At 58.4% G+C, this 21,642-nt stretch overlaps 1 protein-coding gene across 4 annotated transcripts in view; it reads left to right on the top strand.

Moving 5' to 3' along the window:
* The first annotated feature begins 481 nt into the window (after positions 1-481).
* ELFN2 (extracellular leucine rich repeat and fibronectin type III domain containing 2) overlaps positions 482-21,642 on the top strand; it is a 76,229-nt gene continuing 55,068 nt past the window's right edge. Inside the window, exons 1-2 of one of the 4 annotated variants that reach the window (XM_017945298.3) lie at positions 482-662; positions 10,064-10,214. The gene's annotated coding sequence lies outside the window, so the exon portion shown is untranslated. Of the gene's footprint in view, positions 663-868; positions 1,077-10,063; positions 10,215-10,645; positions 11,064-21,642 lie in introns of those variants that run through there. The other 3 variants (XM_017945297.3, XM_017945301.3, XM_017945300.3) reach the window with 3 other exon arrangements.

Raw genomic sequence — 21,642 nt, forward strand, 5'->3', positions numbered from 1 at the left:
GGGGACGGCGAGTCTAGGAGCACCTCCGGCGGCCACGCCGCAAGTTTGCCCCCAGCTGTTGAATGCGCTGGCGGAGGCCGGACCCGGACCCGGACCCGGATCCCGCGGGGTGAGCAGCGCAGGGGGCCGGGGCGGGGACTGGGTGCGCCTGGCCGGGGCTCGGGGCTCCGCGGGGCCGCCGCCGCCTCCCCCGGCGCTGCAGCTGCAGCGGCGGCGCCAGGCGCGGCCCCCGCCCCGCGGGCGTGTGTCTGCGAGCGCGCGTGTGTCCGTGGAGCGTGCGGCCGGCTCGGGGGCGGGAGCGGGCTTGCTGCGGAAAGGCCTGCTGAGGGCGCCGGGCGCGGGCGGGCGGACGGACAGACGGACACGGCCTGCCGCGGTCCCTGACGCGCGCCGCTTGGCCCCTCCCGGACGCCCTCCCCGCCGAGGCAGAGGCAGAGGCGCGGCGGCGGGGAGGAGGGGGCGGCGGCGTCTGCGCGCACACGCGCGCTCCCAGACACACACACAGACACACGCGGGCCACCCCACGGCCACGCGCCACGCACCCCACACCCACACCGGCGCTCACACTCACATTCACACACACACTCACACTCACACGCGCAGGCCCCGCGGCCGCCGCTTCCCGGAGGCGGTGCTTGGCCCGGATCCCGGCTGGGGCTGGGGTAAGTGAATTCCTCCGGATCCGAGCGCCGCGACCGGGGAGACGGTGGGAGTCAGGGCTGGAGCCGGAGGGTACCCCCTCCGTCAGTGGGGGTGGGGCTTGGAGAGGGGCACGGAAGGGGGGATGAGACGGGAAGAGCCACCTCCAGTGTCTCCTGGGTCTGGGGATCCCCGTGAGACCCCCGGGGGACCACCCTGCGCGAGGGAGGTGGTGGTGGCGGTGGGCGGAGGCGGTGGGAGGACACCGAGGACGGTCGGTGAGGAGAGCGTTTCTGGGGGTGGTGCAGAGGCTCGATGGTGGATGCTGTGCCAGCCGGTGCCACATTGCACCTCTCTGCCCTCATCTTTTCGAATCGGGGCCCTAATCCCCCTCTTTCACGGGGTGCTGTCGGGTCAAGGCATCCATCCTCTAGCTGGTAAGAGGGGTTGACAGGGTGGATGTCTTCTAGGGAAAGGGGGGCCAGGGTGGGGCTTGACCGCGGTGGGGTTGGTAAGACCAGAATTGGGGGGTGGGGACCCTTGCAGAGGTGCTGGCCAGGGACAAGGAGGGAGGCAGCCCCAGGAGGTGGCATAAATCGCAGAGACTGCAGCTCTGGCAGGGCCGGGGCCATTGCCGTGTGTGTGTGTGTGTGTGTGTGTGTGTGTGTGTGTGTGCGCTTGTGCCAGCGTATGTGTGTGTGTGCATGTGTGGGCTCCAGCAGCTGTCAGGGGAGGGGGAGCGGGTGGGTGTGTTGGCCGGTGGGGCGCCGTGTGCATGTGGGGAGGATTGTGCGTGCTGTGTGTGTGTGGTGTGTGCGTGTGTGTGTGGACAAGGGGTGGACCCTGCTCTCTGTCTGTACACACACAAGCGCACACACGCACACTGTCAGTGGCCAGGCAGGATTTCCTCGCAATGTTTGGAGGGAAGAAAGCTGGTGTGTGTGTGTGTGTGTGTGTGTGTGTGTGTGTGTGTTCGCATGCACATTTGGGGAACTTGTGTCCAAAACAGAGGCCACCAGGCCGTGGTGTGTCAGGTGTGCCCAAGGAGGGAGACGAGGGGACAGTGGTGCTGACCGTGCACTCAGCTGAGGAGGAACGTGGTACTCGGCACTTTCTGCAGCTCAGGGCTCTGTGCTATGCCCCTTCCCCCTGGACTCCTCCCACCCAGCAGCTTTGGGTGGAGGGCACTGCCTTGGTCCCTTGCTGAGACATAGGTGTTGGGCTGGAGTGTGTGTGTGTGTTTGGGCTGCGGCTGTCGCTGTCAGCAGGCCAGGCTGTCAGAGGCAGAAAGCTGGAGGGAGGGGGGCGCTGGCAGCACCTGGAGGAATGTGGTGGAAGCTGTGGGGCACGGACTGCCCAGCGCAGTTACTGAGGGGCGTTTTAATATGCAAGCTGCATCACGAGACGGGACTGGGAATGTGTGCGTGTGTGTATGTGTATGTGCACGGCTGACACCCCTCTTCTCGTGGCCCGTGGACACTTGTGGGACGTGTCACGTCTGGGCCATCAGCAAAGCATATGGGTATTCACATGTGTGCAAATGTGTGTCCCGTGAGAGGGGTGCAAAGGCAGGTGCTGTCCTGATGAGCCGGGGGCCCTGCAGCTGTGTGGGTGGGGAGGTGGGTACCTCTGAGCCATCAACCCCTAGGCAGGAAGAAAGAGGGTTAATTGTGGGGACATCAGGAAAAAGTATGTATGTGACGTCAGTGAGAACCTCAGGTGTGACATAAGCTCCAGGCTGCAGGTGACATCAGCGGGACAGTTTTGTCGGGGGTCGCTCTCCCCAGCCAGAGTGTGTGAGTGTGATGTTAGGGGAGTGTGTGTAGCCGGGTGTGGTTATGTCCCCTGTGTATGAGGGGTGGGAAGGGGAGAGGGATGGAGGCTTAGGATGTGTGGTCCCTCGCAAGAGGCCCCCTTTCCCAGCGTCCTGAGTGGGCATAGGACCCTTTTTCTTAAGTCCTGCCCCCTGAATAGTGCACCTCACCTGCCCCGACGTGCTACAGCCCCCCCATCTGACCCCCCCAGTCCCTGTTTTCCTCTTCATCCCAGCCAGCCCACCACCTCTGGGTGCATGTGCTTTAATGAGTGTGTATGTGAGTGTGTCGGTGCATGTGACAGTAGAAAATGGCCATAGCCAGGGAGCCTGAAACCATTGGTTCGAATCCCATTTTGCTACTTTCTGTGTTTTGTGATTTAAGCATTCACGTCGCCTCTCTGATCCTCAGTGTCTCCTCTGTAACATGGGGTGGGGGGTTAGAGAGGTGAATGGGGGTTAAGGAGACCATGGGCCTTGTGGGGGGCAGGTGCTGGTGCCTGGCATATGGTGGGGACTCAGTCCACGTGAGCTCTGTCCTCTCACCTGCTATCCCCTCAGCCCAGAGCAGCTGCTTTCCTGTTTTGGTTTAAGTCTAACTTTGCAAGGGACTTTCTTTTCTTTCCTTGGATTTCCACGACAGTCCTTTGAGGTGGGTGAGTTGGCTGCTATTATGTGGGTATTTGACAGATGAGTAAACTGAGTTCTGGAATAAGCTGTCTGTTGATTTAATGTGAATTCCCACCCCCCACCCCGCCCCTTCAGTGGCTGCAGGGAGACACAATTGATTAGCCAGTCCCTTCTCAAGGGGTACCTTCATTTCATGGAGAGATATGGAGCTATGAGGAATTGGGGGTGGGGTGCCAGGTGATGAGCCCAAGGCCAAGAGGTCTCTGGCTCGAGGAGAGGCTGCTCTTGACTCGCAGGTCAGTGCTCTTTTGCTCTTCTACCCACAAGCTCCAGAAATAGTTAAGGTGATAGAAACGGGCACACCCAGCAAGCCTTCTCCAGAGGGGCATGTCTGGGGCGGTCACTGGGGGCTCCATGCCTGTTCCTCAGTGTTCCCTGAGGTCTTGTAGGATGCCTGTTTTTGGCGCCAGAACTGGATTCCAGTGACACCCCTGCCGCATCTGCATCCTGGCTGTGTGTGACAGGGGTCAGCCTCTCCTGTCTCGGTAAGAGGGCGTTGGCAGCTTCCCTTTCGGGTGTGATGAGTGACTGTGAAAGTGTGACAACCGCGTGTGGGGCTGGGAGGCACACGTCGCTGCTTACCCTCACCTGCTCCCGCCACAGTGCCTGGGGGCCAAGCTCCTCTCTCTTGGTGCCCCCACCCGCCCTGTGTTGTGACGTGTGCTATGTGGAGTGGATGGCCGAGAAGTAGGATTGCCTTGAAGCCTGAGCCTTCTTAGCAAGTCAGACCTCTTTAGGAGCTGTGTTAAGAGTCTAGGTTAACCCAATCCTCTGCCTCCTGCCGTCCCAGTCCAATCCCTGATTAAATTAACCTTCTCTTGGCTCAATTACCACCTGGGGCAGAGGCATTGACATTATTACTGGAGATGGTGTCTGGGGGTTGGAATAATTAAGCCCCCTTTTCCTTCCCCCAAGCTCTGCAGACAGTCCCCAGGAAAGCCCCAGAGAAGCCCTGAGGACTGAAGAGCCACCTGGGCAGGCTTGCTTATGCCTGGGGTGCCAGAGGAAGGGTGCTGGCTGCACGATGCTGCTGATTGAAATAGTAATAATTATAGTGACAATAATAATAATGACATCAGCTAATATTATTGAGCCCCTACTGAGAGCCAGGCCCAGTTTGAAGCTCTTTGTGGGCGGCATTCGTTTAGTCCCACAAAAGCCAGCTGCGGTAGGCGCTATTATTATTCCTCATTTTGAAGACAAGAAACAGAGAGGTTACAGACCAGTGCAGGGCCACACAGCGATGGAACCAGGACTGGAACCCTGAAGGGAGACTCTCATATCAGTACCACTGCGGCCGAACTCCTTTGCCAGGTGGGCCTGGAGGCCTCTACATCTTGGCATACCCCTCTCACTGAAGGCCCTTTCTGGGCCTTGCTTTGCTTACCTGTAAATGGGTCCAGTGACCCTGCCCTAGGGAAGCGGGGGTGGGGGACACCCTTTGCTTTGGCTGCAAGAAGAGACAGGAAAGGAGGGGCCTTGTGGGTGGTGCCTGCATCTTAATCCCGCCATCCCATTCCTCATGCGCCCCTCTCCCACAGTGATGGGACACCCCCAAAGGCAGCCCCTCGCTCCCTGGCCCTCCCACAGTGCCTCGAACAGCAGCGCTTGGAGGGCTTCCCCGGGTGATGGTGGGGAGGCTGCCGCAGCGTCAGTATCTTCCTCAGGTCCTGAGTCTATTGCAGCCTCAGCTGTGGCCCCCTGGACTCCCCACTTCCTGACCATCTTGCCTGTGGAAAGGGCAGGGGCCCAGGCTTTCTCCAGGGCTCCAAATCTGACCTCTTTTCCTCCTCGGTGTGTGACCTGAGCAAGTCACTTCCTGTCCCCGAGGCTCAGTTTCCTCAATGTGAAGTGGGGACAAAAGTACCCAATTCTTGGCTGGGCGTGGTGGCTCACACCTGTAATCCTAGCACTTTGGGAGGCCAAGCAGAAGGATCACCTGAGGTCAGAGTTCGAGACCAGCTTGGCCAACATGGTGAAACTCCATCTCTACTAAAAATACAAAAAATTATTCGGGCGTCATGGTGCATGCCTGTAATCCCAGCTACTCAGGAGGTTGAGGCAGGAGAATCGCTTGAACCCAGAAGGCCAAGGTTGCAGTGAGCTGAGATTGTGCCACTGCACTCCATCCAGGGTGACAGAGTGAGGCTCTGCCTCAAAAAAAACCTCCCCAGTAACTGGGATTATAGGCACGCACCACCACACTCGGCTAATTTTCGTTTTTTTAGTAGAGACAAGGTTTCACTATGTTGGTCAGGCTGGTCTCGAACTCCTGACCTTGTGATCCTCCCTCCTCAGCCTCCCAAAGTGCTGGGATTACAGGTGTGAGCCACCGTCCCTGGCCAAAACAACAACAACAACAAAACAACCAAAAAACCAGAAACAAATTCTTAACCCTTCTGGATTGTCCTAAAGGTCGTGCTAAAGGTTAGGTAAGAGAAGAGCACGGGTATAATATCCCCTGGCATGCGGGATGCCATTATTTTCCTCCCCCTTCCCATCTGCCCCCTCCATTCATTCTTGGCTTCCTGGAGGGGGTCTGTACTGTGTGTACATGTGTCTGCTTCCTTCCTACCCTTTTCGCTCTCTGCTTTTCACCCTCTAAAGTGCATGGGAACTGCTGGGGGGAGCCTAAGGACGCATGAGAAGAGCCTGGGTGCTGCCAGCCCGCACCCCCCCACCCACAGCTGGAGTGTGCAGTGGGGCCAGGAGGGGCAGGCTGTGTCTTCGCATGTCTGTGTGTGCGTGACTGTTTGTATACACTGGTCCCCACCTCTCTCAGGCGGAAGTAGGGATTGAATCCCAAGGGCTGCCTGATCAGCCTACCATGGGCCTAGTCCCAAGACTCAGGCCTGACTCAGTTTCCCTCCTTGGCCTGTCTATTATCCCTCTCCCCCTACAATTGTCCCTGAATCTTGGAGAGACAGAAGCTGTGGGGTCAACCTACCTGCCTCCCTCCCTTCCTGGCCCTTCTCATTCCCCCAGGGGATTTCCTACATCTGCCTATTTCCTGTCTATTTCTCCCACTGCATGTCAGCTCTGCGCAGGCGGAGACTGGTAGGCCCTCAAAAAATACTTATTAAACAAATTCCTTTCATCTACATGCTACCAAGGACGGATCGCTGCATTTTGCATTCAGACGGTGTATGCACACACACCCTTATTAGCATGTTTCACCCAGGGAGAAATGCTGGGCCCCGGGGCTCAGGCAGGAACCCCCAGAGAGGAGCCCCTGCCTGGCAGAGCTCAGGACCCTGGAGGAGAGGTGAGACATGGGAACCTCTGACAAGTGTCCCGCATGGGGTCTGCCCACAGTAGGGCTTGCTTGACAGGTGATTCTTGTCCCTCTGTGACCTGACCGAGAGGGGGTTGCTGCTGCAGGCTGGTGACCAGGTGTGGAGTGAGCCTCCCGGGCAGGGCTGGAGAGGTTGTGCCAACTTCTGCTCTGGGGTCTGCAGAATTCCCTCAGTTGTGCACCTGCTATGTGCCAGGCATCGAGTAAGGCACTCTCTGTTATCTTGTTTAATTTTGGCTGGAGGATTGTGAAAGAGGTCTTGCCTGCCCCTGGGTGGGGGCGTGCCAGATGGAGTGACCGTGTGAGTAGGGTCCCGGAGGTGGGGAAGCCCAGAGTGGATTTTGAGAAAATGAGTCTGGACGTGTAGTTTGAGGATCAACCACACGGGACCATCCATGCTGCACCAAGAAATTGAGTAATATCCTTTTTGTCAGGGAGCATTAGAGTCTCTGGGTGTTCGTTAAAATGCAGATTCTTGGGCCCTGTCCACTGAGATTTTGATTGGGAGAGCGGACGAGGGGCCCAGGAACCTGCAATTGTAATGCTTTCCGGAAGAATAATTCACTCACATTTGTTGGTTGGATGGCAGCTGCATGTTCCTCGGGGTCTCTGAGACTCCTCCCAGAATCCTCCGGAGCCAGCAAAGCCATCCTCATTTTCCAGAGGAGGAGCTTGAGCTCAGAGAAGTGCCTAACCTTCGGTGCCACAGCAGCAAGACAGGGGCCCATACTGACTCATAATACTGGCTAATCATCTTCCGTGTTCGTTGCCTGCTGCTCTAAGCCTGTTTAAGGAGTCCCTCATTAAATCCTCAGAACGCCCCTCTGCATCATTCCTGTTGCACAGATGAGGAATTGGAGGCAGAGTGTGCGGTCACGGGTTCGAGGCTGCACAGTTGCTAAAGCTAGCCACGTTAGCAGCCTGAAGTGCGGTCCGGATGAAGTGGGGCTGGAGCGGGCCTGTCCCAGCACCTTGAACAGGGCGAAAGCCCTCCGTCTCCCTTCCTGTGGAGAGAGGGCGCTGGTGGAGCTGAGCTTGCGGCTGTGCACGTGAGCAGAGGCCAGAGGCGGAGGTGGAGGTGAGGGCAGAGAAGCGGCGAAGAGGGCGGAGAGCAGAGAAGACGTCCTGGAAGAGGCGACGCACAGCCGCGTAGCGGTGGCTCGATACGGTCCATCCACTTGGCGGAGGCAGACCTGGGTCTGGCGGGCGGCGGGGCTTGTCCGTCCTGGGGGCGTACGGGGCAGGTGCGCGATGGCGGCTTGGCCGGAGGAGGGGGCGGGCGGGAACTGCCGCGGACCTGGCGTGGTGGGGACGGGAGCGCTCGCTCGCAGCCCCGCCGGGGCCGCACCGCCACCCCGCCCCCCGACCCCGCCGCGCTCGCCACCCCTGCACCGTCCTCCGCAGTCCGCTGCTCTTCGAGGCTCCCCGTTCCCCGCGGCCCGCCCCGCCGGCCTCCGGAACTTGCGCCCGGCTGGCCCGGCCGACCGGGCTTTCCGCCTTACTTGCCTGTGTTTAGAATTTGCATCCGCAACCCCTGACGCTCACAACCAATTTCGCAGCCTCTGGGCTCTGCTAGGTGCCCGGGATCCGAAAGCGGCCGGCAGGGGCGGGGGCTGGCGGCGGGGCCGGCCGCGCTAGGCAGGGGTACAGGGGGAGACCGGAGCCGGGACCCGGAGAGTTGCTGGTGAGGGGCTGTGTGTGCCAGGTGGGTGTGGACGGCATGGGGAAGCGCCGCGTGAACTGCCCTGGGAGCGCTGTGGCGTGCAGGCGTGGCTGGCTGGGGGTGTGTTGGCACATGTGCATTGGCACGTGTGTCCGGGAGTGGTTCCCTGTGTGTGGGCATGCTTGGGGCATGTATGTTTTGGCGTGTGTCTATGTTGGGGGCCCTGTGCCCCTGGGCACGTTTTTCTGGGTGTGTTTGGTGAGCCTGGGGTGGGGCAGTCCATGGTGCCCCTGATTCGTGCGTCTGTGCAGTGGCCCCATGCATTTTGGCACCAGCGTGGGCCTGCGCGTAGGGGAGTGTGTCTGTGTGGGGCGCCCCTGTGTTCTGGTTCAGCCGTGTGCAGTGAACCTTGGTCTCTAGGCACGCAGGTGTCTGGGTCTGGGATGTGCGTTTCTCTGCATTCCTGGGAAGTTCTCCTGTGTGGATTCTCTCTGGGTGTGCTGCGGGAGGACTGGGGTGTGTGTGTGTGTGTGTGTGTTTGGGTATAGCGTGTGCCTCTGGGGTGCTTTCCCGTCCCTGCTGGCTGAGGCGCTCAGGGTCAATTGTGTGCTCCCAGCTAGGCCTGGGAGCCTTTCCTGGAGAAAGCCGGCCCTGCTAGTTCTCTCTGCCTTTGGGTAGGGGTGAGGGAGTTGAGGCAGTGTAGGGGGTGGGGGAAGGGAGGCCCGAGTGTGTGTTTATTTTCCGTCGGGCGCCGCTGGCTGCCAGCACTTGGTGGGTCTATGTTTGTGAATGGCAATGCCGAGGGGGCTGAGGTGTGAGCCCCTGCCTGCGGGGGAGGGCCAAGAGTACCATCTGGGCTGGTGGGGTGCGGGGCCGGACCGGGAGAGGGGCCTCCTCGGGAAGGGCTGAGTGTCTGTGTGCACGTGTTTGCGCAGATGGAGGCGAGGTTCCTCGGAGGCCCGTCTGTCTGGGAGCGCCTGTCTGTGCAGGTGGAGGTCAGCCAGGTACTGTGCTCTTAGGCTGTGTGTGAGCCCATATGGTGGGAAGGTGGGCCAGAGGCATTACACCTGGCTGGGCACAGGCTGGGCACATCGGGGAAGGTGTGTGCCAGTCCTGGCAGAGTTCTGAAGAGGAGAGGGTGTGCCGAGGTCGAGGGTGTCTTTGTTCCCTGGGGCCCGGCTGATGATGGGGTTGGGCGGTGTTGATGATCCGAGTGACCAACAGGAGAGTGGAGTGGTTGGGCATGGAGGAGGCAAAGGCTGTGTGGGGGCACTGGGTGTCAGGGGAGTGTGAGAGTGTGTGTGCATACACACGTGGGTGTGACATGTGTGACCGTGGCTGTGAGTGGGGTGTGAGTCTGGGATGTGACTTGGGAGGCACCTCCAGGCTGTGGAGCCCAGTAGGGAGTGTGGGACAAGGTGGAGGGGTGGGAGTAGGGGCCCCCTGGTTCCCAGAAAACTCACTCATCTGTGCGTGCTCCTTCTGCCCAGCGGCTTGAAGAGCCCCTGTGGCCCCTGACCTCTCCCCTGACCCCTGAGCCCATGGGTTATGATGGGAAGCCTCAGCCCTCCATCCCTCCTGCCTCATCATCCTTCTGTCTCTACCTCCATCTCTTCTCCTCTCCCTGCACCATCTCTCCATCTCTGTGCCTTCATGTCTCTGCCTCCATCTCTCTCTGCATCTCTCCATCTCTCCCCACCCAGTCTCCCCCATCTCTCTATCTCTGTCTCTCTCCATCTCTCTTCCATCTCCCTCCATTCTTCCTCTCCCTTTACCTCCTCTCTCTGTCTCACCCTGATATTCATTTGTGGTATATTCGGTTGCCATGGGAAACCCAAGAAAGAAGTGAGTGTACCCTTCAAGACTTCAGCATTTTTCCCTCCTCCCTCCCTCCTGCTGTCCCCCCTCCCTCTCCTCCCCTTCTCTTCCCTCCCTCCCCTCTCTCCCCCTCGCCTCCCTGCAGAAGGAGAGGACTTGGGTGAGGAGCTGCTGCCACCCGGGCTGGGCCAGGACCTGAGATCTCATTGCTCCTGCTGCCGCTGCTGCCTGGGGGACCTTTCTGAGACCCAGGTCGGGGACAGTGCCGGAGGGGCCTCCTCTGCTGCAGACATCTGGTAAGGACAGGGTCCTTTTGCCTGTGTGTGTGTTGCTGTCTGTGAGCATAGCTCACATGACCCGGCCTTGCAAACCTGTGATGTGGCCCAGCCTCAGGCTTCTGTGTGTTCCTTCCTGCGGGCCCAGCCCCTGCCCCCAGCCGTGGGCACCCCTCCCACCCAGCTTTCCTTCCATAGGGCCTGTGAGGCAGCCTCCAGAATGGCAGGCCTGTTGGGGGCTAAGACAGGCCCACCGGGGAGGGTGGGCAGGAAGCCCCTATTGGCTCAGGGACCCCAGCTCCTGCCCCATCACCCGGCAGAGAGGCTAAGCCAGGCCTAGTCTGCACCCCAGAAGGGCAGGGGGCATCTGTACACCTGCTGGGGGTGGACAGCCAGCTTGCAGGGGAAGGCCTGGGAGAACGTGGTGGGGGTCTCTCTCAGGTGGGGGTCTTTCCATTGTAGAGAGAGGGGCTGGAAGTGAGCTGGGAGCAGGGGAAAATGCCAGCGGAATTGATATGGGGTCTGATCCTATGTCATTGGATTTTGGAGGCATAGGGAGAGCTGTCTGGCACTAGGAGGCCGCAGGCAGGCAGACAGGCAGGCAGAAGGAGCTGCTCCGTCCTGGCTGGGGCTGGTGGCTGCCCTGGAGAGGAGAGGAGAGGCTGGGGCTGTCGCTGAGGCTGTGTTGGTGGCGGCCACGTGGAGGGAGCTGTTGTCCAGGCGGCGCTGAGTGACGGTGGTTGCCGTGGCGAGGGAGCCGCCTCTGTGGCATTGTGGTCTCCGTGGAGAGAGGAGGAGACAGAGGAAGGAGGCTGGCTGGCTGCGCACAGTGTTGGTGGTTGCTAAGGATAGGGAGGTGCTGTCTCCAAGGTGCGGTGGTCCCCACGTGGAGGGGCTGTGGCTGTCGAGGTGTTGGAGGTCCCCAGGAAAGGGGTAGTGATGGGTGCCCTGGAGGGGGCTTGTGCAGGGTGGTGGGTGCACCCCAGAGGATGGAGGAGGTGTGGTGGGGGAAGGGCTGCTGCAGGGGACTTGGTGCTGCTGTCACAGGCTGAAGTGGGGGTTCTTGGTGGTGGAGGGGTGGGGAGTGAGGCACAGTGGGCGGGTCTGTGCTTATCTTGCCTGCCCTGTGGAGGGACTGGAGACCCTGCTGCACCAGCACATGCTTGCTCCGAGCGCCTCCACCCAGCCCTTCCCTCCCACTTCTATGGCCACGATCTTCCCACCTCTGCCTCCTTGAGCCCTCTCGCTCCCCAGGGCCTCTGGTCACATAAGTCTCTCCTCTGGGCACATGCTCCTTTCTTGCCCCCGAGTGACTTTGTCCCCATTCGTCATGCTTGCTGAGGACCTGTTGACCCAGCGCCGTTCTCTGGGGGGACCACATTGGTACCTGCCTTTGAGGAATCAGACAGGGGAAGTGACTTGCCCAAGGTCACCCAGCAGGCACATTCTGGGGAGCGTCTCCCTCCCTGAGTGCCGGACTCAGCAGGCCTAACTCCTTCCCTGAGCCTATCTGTCTGATCCCGTTGAGTCCTCTCTCTCCCCCCAGTCCCCAGGGGTTCTCCTGAAGCAGCATTTCATTCAAATACTAACAACAGGAAGCTGCATAGGAGAACAGCAGGTTCTGGGTTTGCAGCCTGGCTCTGGTTTTTACGGTGGGGGACCTCTTGCCTCAGTTTCCCCCTCTGTGAAATGGAGATGAGGCACATGCCTCCTAGGGTGGCTGTTATTTGGGCTCCTGGATGTGATACCCTTTGTGTGGCTCCTGGTATGTAACAGACTCTCAGTAACTGGGAACCACCACCACCACCACCATTATTCCTTTTTTTGTTTTTTGTTTTTTGAGATGGAGTCTCGCTGTGTTGCCCAGGCTGGAGTGCAGTGGCATGATCTTGGCTCACTGCAACCTCCGTCTCCCAGGTTCAAGTGATTCTCCTGCTTCAGCCTCCTGAGTAAGTGGGACTACAGGCACGTGCCACCATGCCCGGCTAATTTTTTGTATTTTTAGTAGAGATGGAGTTTCACAGTGTTAGCCAGGATGGTTTTGATCTGACCTTGTGATCCGCCCGCCTCGGCCTCCCAAAGTGCTGGGATTACAGGTGTGAGCCACCGCACCCGGCCTACCATCATTACTTTCAAAAATCATTTTAAAATGATTTCCTGACGCGCGCGGGGAAGCCAGATCTCACTAGAGTTCTGTGGCATTGTACCTTTCCCCATGACCCTTAGTGGTGGGAGTATGGTCCTGAGTTCATGGTAACAGGAACGGGGCCGGAGAGGCAGAGAGCCTCCTGACAGACACATAGTGTCCCGGTGGCTGAGCCAGGATGGAGCCAGGTGTGGCAGGCTCCCTGTCTGGTACTCCTTTCCAGCCTGCCCCAGGGCCTGTGTGTGCACTTTCATCAGGCGAGCCCTGTACCCCAGGCGTTGCCTGAGCCCCTGGCCACTGGTCTCCTTTGTGGGACTTGGGTGCTCTGAGCTGCTCAGCCAGCCCTGGCCTAGGCCACAGCATGCCAGGCATGTGACTGGTGGTGCCCTGAGAATAACCGAGTCGGGGGAAGCCTGTCCTGTCTACCATTTGGGCATCACCAGGGGGACAGGCCAGGCAAGGGACTGAGGGTGATGCCCAAAGAAGGCCATTTGAGAGGCCTGGGAAGTGACAGGTGACTGTCTTTCAAGTGACAAAGGCCTGCGTTCAGATCCCAGCACTGCCACTTTCCTGACAGCTGCCGTTGGGCATGTTTCTCCACCTTTCTGGGCCTCAGTTTCTTCACCTGTACAATGGGGATGATAAGAATCCCTACTTCACCTTGCCAGAGCAAAGCCAGGGGACAAAGTAAGGCACAGTGCTTGGCACTGGGAGATAATCTGGGTGGCAGCTGCTAACATTTCAGGGTGACCTGGGAAAGAGGAGAGAGGGCTGTCCTGGTGGGCCTCAAAGGGCAGGCTCAGACCTTGGTTCATGCTAGAGACATTCTGACAGGCTGAGGTGTCTTGGGATGGGAAGGGGGAATGTAGTGAGCGCCCTTTGTAGGTGAGACTGCCCAAGGCTGCCAGGAGCATGGGGTTTGAGACCACTAGAGTTAGGTTCATGTCTTGATGCTGTTGTTTATAGGTTATAGGATCTTGGGAACCTCAATTTTCTGACCCGCAAAATGGGAGGACTATTAATAGAAGCAGAGTTATTTTAAATGAATGAAGGAATGTGGAAGAGACCTAGGATGCACTTCAAGCTGCATCACAACCTGGTTTCCAGAAGAGGAAGGCAAGGAACGAGGGGTTTGTGGGGTTTAGAGTAATAATGCTCACAGCTGCAGTTTATTGAGCATCTACTATGTGCCAGGCATTTCCCCGCAGGCTCTAGCTCTCATTTGATTCACTGGCCTTTGGCCTTGCTATTCCTTCCGTGCTCACTGCCGCTCCCCTGGCTCAGTGCATGGCTGTCTCCTGTTCTGGTTAACTGTCACCTCCTCAGGGAAGTCCTCCCTGACCACCCTGTTCTTTGCCCTTGGCCTCCTCCCTCTGGTTTCTTAAAACCCTTAACACAACTTGATGCTGTTTTATTTGCTTGCTTACTCTCTGCCCTCCCACTGCTATTGAGTATCAACGCCCTGAAGGCAGCTTTTTTTTTTTTTTTTTTTGTCTTGTTCTCTGCTCTATCTCAAGTACCTTGAGTGGGGCCTGGCACATAGTAGATGTTCAATAAAATTGTGGGACTGCATGGGTAGGTAACCCCACCAGCCACCCTGGGAGGTTAGTCTTGTTATTCCCATTTTACACAAGAGGACAGTGAGGCCAGGGAGGCCTGGTAAGTTGCTGTGGGTACACAGCAGGATGTGAGTGGCAGGCCTGGCATTTGACTCGAGGTCTAGTGCTGTCTGCTGCTGCTGTATATATACCACCTTGCGGGGAGGCCTTGCGTTTCAGGCTAAAGAACTTGGACCTGACTCTGGATGCAGAGTCAAAATCACAGATTGTTAGGGAATGCTTGTGCCATAACAAACAGCTTTTGGTAACAGCCTGAATTGTCAAAAGAAATCAATCCAGATGCTCACTAGCTGTGTGATCTCAGGCATATGACTTAACTACTGTGTACCTCAGTTTACTTGTCTGCAAAATGGGGATAATATCTAGGCTGGCTTCTAGGAGGCAGTGGGCTTTGAGCTTTGATTTGCGGGCTTGGCTGTGAGGCCTCCTCCCCAGTGTTGCCATTAATGGGCTGTGGGATCTTTTTTTTTTTGAGACAGTCACTGCAGCCTTGCAGCCTTGACCTCCTGGATCCAAGTGATCGGCTCATCTCAGCCTCCTGAGTAGCTGGGACTACAGGCACATACCACCATGCCAAGCTAATTTTTTTTTTTTTTTTGGTAGAGATGGGGTCTCACTGTGTTGCCCAGGCTGGCTGTGGGGTCTTGGGAGCCTTAACCAGCCTCGTCTTAGGAGACTTCACTGCTGGCTGTAGAGGGATTTGAGACTTTGATTTTGGAATAGGCAACATTTTAAGTGCCTGGGACAGGTCATTTTCTACCTTGCCAGCCTGTGCCCTCTCACCCCCACTTCTGCCAGCCGCACCTCTTATCCCCCTGGGGCAGAAGAGGGAATGGAGAGAGAAAAACCGGTTTGGACTGAGCACCTCTTCTGTGCTGGAAATTTCTGCCTGTACCCCACTCCATCTGTGGCCACAGCAGCCCCTGCAGCATGGGGAGTGTCACACCCACTTACAAACGACCAAACAGAGGCCTGGAGAGATTCTCTTCCCGGGTGCAGAGCAGGGATTTGGACCTATGCTCAGAGGTTGCCGCCCACACTGTGTCAGGGGAAGGGAGAGAGGAGGAAGTGGGGAGTGTGGTTAGGGGCGCCTGACCCAGGCCCACTCCTGGGTCACCTGGGGGAGGCGGGCTGCTGGTCCCAGCCCTGCCAGGACGAGCTTAGAGTGCCGGGCTCCCAGTGCCAGAGACTGGACCTGGAGGGGCTGTGGAAGGGACAGACCGCTCCGCGAGCCTGACTGCCCACCCCACTGGCAGCAGCGCCAGTCCAGGGAATAGATCTGGCCTTGTGCGTGGTTGTCCTGGTGCCTTACTCAAGACCCCATTTGTTTGGGGAGGAGAAAGGGGGGTCTGTGGTGCCCAACAGAGGTGGGATTCATGGACAGGGCCCGGTGGTGCGGGGGTAGCCTGCCTGGTACTGGCCAGGCCTGGAGGAGTGCCAGGAAGAAGGGAGAGGAGGGGCTGAGGCGTGGCCTGGAGTCCTGCTTGGCCCCTTCAGGCAGAGTCCTGCAGTCGGGTAGGGGGCTGGCTGTGTGGATGGAGGTGCTGGAGGAGGGAGTCCTGGGACTTCTTAGTCTTTGGGAACGGGAATGCCCTGTCTGAGGGAGATAGAGCCTCAATTCCCAGGAGCCCCAGTCTGAGGGTGGAGGCACTGCGGGTGTGCTGGCCTCAGTTTGCTTTCTTTCTTTTTTTTTTTTTTTGGAGACGGAGTTTTGCTTGTTTGGCTAGGCTGGAGAGAAAGCTGAGATTACAGGCGCCTGCTACCACGCCCAGAAAATTTTTGTATTTTTAGTAGAGACCGGGTCTCACCCTATTGACCAGGCTGGTCTCGAACTTCTGACCTCAAGTGATCCACCTGCCTCGGCCCCCCAAAGTGCTGGGATTACAGGTCTGAGCCACCGCGCCCGGCCTCAGTCTGCTTTCTGAATGTCGGAGGAGAGATGGTCCACTGAGCGGAGGTTCGAGGAGCTCTGGGAAGACTTTTGTTTTTTGGAAGAGGCTGTCCCTGAGGGCTGGGAGTGGTTGGGTTGGGGCAGTGGCTGCAGGAAGGTCTGTTTGGTGGTGGGAAGTGAGGCATCCTGAGTTAGATCCCATGCCTGAGTGGTCACAGGTCCCAGTCTCAGTTTGCTTATCTGTGAAATGGGGATACTGCCAGGCTCCTGAAGGGGATGGAGTGAAATAGGATTGGAGATAAGAGTATATGCACACAGTAGGCCCACAGGGTTGCCGAGGGCTGCGTGGTAGGGCCTAAGGAGTTCTAGAAGCTACTGAGAACCCATAGCCCCATCCCTGTCTCCACACTGGGTCACAGCAGCTCAACCTGCCCAGCATAGGAGGTTGGGTGCCCTCCGTGCCAAACTGGGAGGCAGAAATGAAGGGATGTCGGGCCCCTTCCTGTCTCCCACTTGCTGTGTGAGCCTTGCTTGTCTCACATTCTCTCTGGACCTCAGGCAAAGGACAGGCCTTGTCCCGGAGGACACTGTTTGAGGTCTGTGGGGGCACAGACCTTCTCCGCTTCCCCTCCTCACCCGGGGCTGGGACTCAAGGATGGAGGTGGGGGCTCTCCAGGGACCCCAAGCATCATCCTGAGAGGAGATGGGCTGCAGAGAGGGGTCGGCACTGGGGGTGCCCCAATGGCAGTGGCTCTAGAGCCCTTGATCTAAGCAGAGCTTCTGGGTGAGGCCTTTACTGCCCCTCTAGACACTCCTTGGCTTGGGGGTGGCAGGTCAGAGTGGGAAAACTCCCAGGTTGCTGGATGGGGCGACACAGTGATCAGGCCCATGGGCCCAGCTGTCAGTTCCCGATTCTACCCATGGCAAGTTGCCCCACCTATGTGTGCCTCAGTGTCCTCACCCGTCAAATGGGAATGAAAGTGGTACCCACCTCCCAAGGGTGACTCTATGAAGCGCTTGGCGCCGTGCCTGGCGTGCAGTGAGCGTTCAGGAATGCTAGTTGTGGGCTTGTTTCTGGCTTTCCTGGTGGTGGGAGCAGGGAGGCAGGGCTTCAGGGGCCATTCTAGAGTCACCTCTGAGGCTGCTGGAGACAGGCTGGGGCCTGTGGAGTCCCGGGTCTGGGTGCTAGGTCAGGAAATGTGGGGGTGTCTGCCTCTGTGGCCCCTCCTGCTGCCTGCTGAACAGGATGTCGTGGAAGGAGCCGATGGGCTTTGAAGTGGACGCGTGGGTTCCATCCCAGCTCATTCATATTCATTCATCCCCCGCTGGCCGTGGGGCTCTGGCCCGATCGTGCTCTGAGCCTCGGTGGTTTCGTGTGGTAGAATGGGATCGGGGCTGTGATGGGGATTAGGTGAGATGAGGCAGGAAGACGGCAGTATCCACGCCTGCGGTTTCCGGTCAGTGCGCGGCTTGTCCCTCTCCGATTTGGCGCTGGGGCTGATTGGGGGGGGGGGGGGGGGGGCTTTGGGAGTGATTTCCCGGCTGGGTTGAGATGGCAGCTGACCTGGACACTGTCCTCGGGACCATCTGGGGAGAAGGGAAGCGGGGCCTCGACAGGGAACCAGGACCCTGGAGGGCTGGAGGGTCGGAGCCAGCAGGTCTCCCACTCACTGCCTGCACTGGTGGGCAGGCTGCAGCCCAGAGAGGTGAGGTGCTGGCTCGGGGCCACACCGCAGTGAGTGGCCAGGCTGAGGGTGGAGCCTTGCCTGCTCTCCTCTTGGGCACTTTGGCTTCCAGCAGCCCCTGGGCCAGTCTGAAGTGGCTGCTCTGAGCAGGATCACCCTAGGGCCTGAGCTGAGCTCATTCGTTCTGTTTCTGTCTCACTCCATGTCTCTTCGTCTCTGTCTACCCACCCGTCTCTCTGGCCCTGCCCCGTCTGTTTGCCGCAGCCGCCTCTCTCCCTCTCAGGCCGCGGGAGGGAGCTGTCTGGACAGAAGCTGGGCGCGCATGGGCAGGTGTGTGTGTGTGTGCGCCCTCGTGATCTCTGTGCGCTTGCCATTTGCTGGGTTTTGGGACACGTACATGTAAAACAATGTGCAAGTATACAAACCCCCTTATACCTGGGGAACTGACGCATGCTCTCGGCGTGCACAGCAGAACGGAACGGGCCACTGCCTGTTCCCAAGGCCTCCTCCCCAGAGGCTGTCACTGGCCCGTGTTTCCTGGCACCTACAAACACATGTACACCATCTGTTCTTACCCAGGAGGGATTCTCCTCGCAGCTGGCCCTGCAGCCTCCTGCGGCCCCTGACTGCACCCTGAGCACCCTCCTCAGGAGTGCGGCAGGACCTGGGTCCTAATCCACCTTGGAATGGGCTTTCCTTGAAAGGACATTTCCCTGTTGTGAGTGCCTGGGCCGTTTGCACTTTTTCTACTTTCACCGACTTCAGATCTGAAGTGTCCGACTTCAGAATCAAGCTCCTCTGACCCGGCTGGCTGTCCTGGGGCATGGGTGGGCTGGTTTGCGGGGATCTGTTTCTAAGGCTGAGTGTGGACGTCTGGGCTCCTCTCGCTCTTGGCTGAGCAGTTGAGGCAGGAGCCCATTCTGGCTGGGATTCCTGCCTGCGGGCTCCGTGGGACCTGGGGAAAGGTAGGGTGTGGGGGTCCAGGGCCAGGACCCCTGGCTGTCTCTGGGGACAGACTACCCAGGGACTTGGAAGGCGGTGCCGGGAGACCACACTATTCCCTGCTGTTCTCCACCTGCTGTGTTCCAGGATCACTGGGCATTGGGCTCCTTGGGGCTACGGGGAGCTGTTTCAGGGCCCAGGAGCTTCCCAGTGTCCTTGAGTGCCCACAGGAGTGCCGGGGCCTTCCGGAGCTGGGGTGGGGCTGGGTAGGCGAGTGCAAGGCCCAGAGGAGGGAGGTGCAGGCGATGGAGCAGGGTCTGGCCCCTGGCCTGTGGCTCTCATCCCTTTAGCCTTCCTCACAGACTGTCTTTCCTGCTGGGGGCTGAGCCTGGGCCAGTCCTGGCATGTTTTTGTTCCCTTGGCCAAGCTAGAGATTCCTTAATGCTGTATGGAGAGAGCGCTGGACAGAGAGTCCTGCGTCCAGTGTTCGAATTGCAGATCTGTCTCTTACCTTCTGTGGAAGCCAAGGGTCAGGCCATTCACAGAATCAAAGGGAATCATATCTTCCTTTTATCAACAACACTCAAGTCACACCATGTGCCAGGCACTGTTCAAAGAACTTTATAGAACTTAGCAAAATCCTCACGACAACCCAGCAAAATAGATACTATCACTATCCCTACTTGACAGATGGGGAAACTGAGGGACAGAGAGGTTAAGGATCCTACCCACGGTCACACAGCGACTCGGTGATGGAATCAGGATTTGAACCTGGCCATCTGAACCTGACTGCCTTGCTGTGTTGGGTACCCTTGGCAATCCCTGGAAGGCGGTTATTGGGCAGGGCTGGTCCAGGCTGGTCCCCTGGTTTGAGCCTTGAGAGTGGTCCAGGAAGAAGGTCCTGGCACATGGTAGGGGTGGCAGTTTAGGATCAGGCCCAATTTGAGTGCCTAGCTGATCATTTACTGAGTGAGTGACTTGACCTAGCGGAGCCTCAGTTTCCCCATCTGTAAAACAGGGTAACAGCCCTTCCTTGGCAGGGCTGTTGTGAGAATTCCATGCAGTGAGGCTCAGGTGCTCAGCACATGGGGGGCCGCTGCGAAGGCCCCATGACCAGGTGCGAGGGAGGCAGTTCAAGGGACGCCTGTGCCAGCAGAGCTGAGTATATCTCCTGGAGTGCGGACCCCAGAGGCCGTGATTGGGAACTGATGGGCCCTGGGGCATGTGATGCCCTGCCCCTCTCATTATCAGGCACATACCTGTCTACCTGGTATATCCATCGTGCAGCTGGACCCAAGACTGGGGACATGGTGGTCATCTGTGTGTGTTTCTGTAAATGTGTGGGCCAGACCGCAGCCCCTGGGGGATCACGCAGACATTCTCATGCACACACTCGGCATGGAGAAACTCGTGAGAACTCCCGCTTGTGGGACCGAATCAGCCTTGGACAGTGTCTCATCCAGCTCCCGTGCTGTGTGCATGAAACAGAGGTCCAGAGAAGGGAGGGGGTTGCTCTGAGGCCCTCTGTGAGTTGGGATTATCTGAAGTTTAATTGCTAGGTAGGGCGTTTTCTTTTCTTTTCTTTTCTTTTTTTTTTTTTTTGAGACAGAGTCTGGCTCTGTCCCCCAGGCTGGAGTGCAGTGGCGTGATCTCGGCTCACTGCAAGCTCCGCCTCCCGGGTTCACACCATTCCCCTGCCTCAGCCTCCCGAGTAGCTGGGACTACAGGCGCCCACCACCGCACCCGGCTAATTTTTTGTATTTTCAGTAAAGACGGGGTTTCACTGTGTTAACCAGGATGGTCTCGATCTGCTGACCTCGTGATCCGTCAGCCTCGGCTTCCCAACGTGTTGGGATTACAGGCGTGAGCCACCGCACCTGGCCGCTGGGTGGGACCTTTTCTAAAAAATGCTGCCATGAGCCCTACCTGCAGTGGCCCCGATGCTTCCCCACATCCTATGGTTCAGTTCTCTACAGAGCATTTCCCTCTATCTGCCAATGCCAAGGCACTTGTTTCTTGATTTTCATGTTTACTCCCTGGCTCCCCCATCACCGTGAAAGCATCATGAGGCCGGGGACCTTGTCTGTCTTGTTCTCGAATGTGTCTGTGGTGCCAGCACAGAGCCGACTGCATGATAGTAGGTGCTCGATAAGCATTTTTTGAAGAATAAGTGGCCTTGTGGTCACGTCTGAAATGATTTCTGAAAATCGTGCCCTCCAGCTCGCTCATGGTACAGTCTGAATTTCAGAGGGGCAAGGACTTTCCCAGAGCCTGAGCAGGGAATTGAACGCAGGCTTCCTGGCTCCCAGTCCCGAGCCCTCTTGTTCTGTGTGCTCATATACACATACGACACACACACACGCACACAAACAAGCACACACACATGCACACACCCAGTAGGCCATGATCCAGAAGCTTCCCTCTGATCATTGCTCAATTATCCAGCCTCAAATTGTCCATCTGTCCTCTTGGCCAAGGCCATGGGCTGCATGCCTACTGGGGCACCTGTTCTGGGCCTCCCCCCAGCCCGTGGCTGCCCGGAGGATGGGGCGGGAACCCTGGGAAGGTGGGGCTGTCCGGGTGACCACGGGCACATTCCCTGCTTTGCCCAGTGGACTCTGTCTCCTGCTTCTGACCACGTCTCCTTCATCCCACCCTGAAATCCCACCTGCTCAAGCCTCCCGGTCCCCCCGCACCACCACCCTCCCATTGCTGGGCTCTCAGGCTTTAGGGGAAGGAGGTGTCATTCTCAGGGACCAGCTTCCCCCTCAGCCTCCCCCAGGAAGTCTGCCCTAATGCCCGGGAGGATGGTAATTAGTATGAGGCAGGCTGATTAGCTCAGAAATTAAGTCTTTGTTTCCCTCGCTCCCCAGTTTCCCTAATTGAGCAGATGCAGAGTGGGGGACGGGGAGGGGCTGCTAGTTGGTCACGGGGCTGGGGCGCACACGCGTGGCTGTGTGGTTGCTGCAGGGATGGTGGGAGTGGGGGTGGCATGGATGGGAGGCACCGTCTGGAGGTCCCTTTGCTCTCTGCCCTTTCTCTGATGGAGTAGTGCCAGGGAGGGCCACCTGGGGGTGAATCCCGAGACACGCAGCCCTCTGGGGTGTGTGATTGAGCTGACAGGCACCACACCCCGGCACTCTGTTGTGAGTGCTTATATGCAGTC

This window comes from Papio anubis, chromosome 16 (genome assembly GCF_008728515.1).
Source record: "Papio anubis isolate 15944 chromosome 16, Panubis1.0, whole genome shotgun sequence".
In the NCBI taxonomy this organism is placed as follows: Eukaryota; Metazoa; Chordata; class Mammalia; order Primates; family Cercopithecidae; genus Papio; species Papio anubis.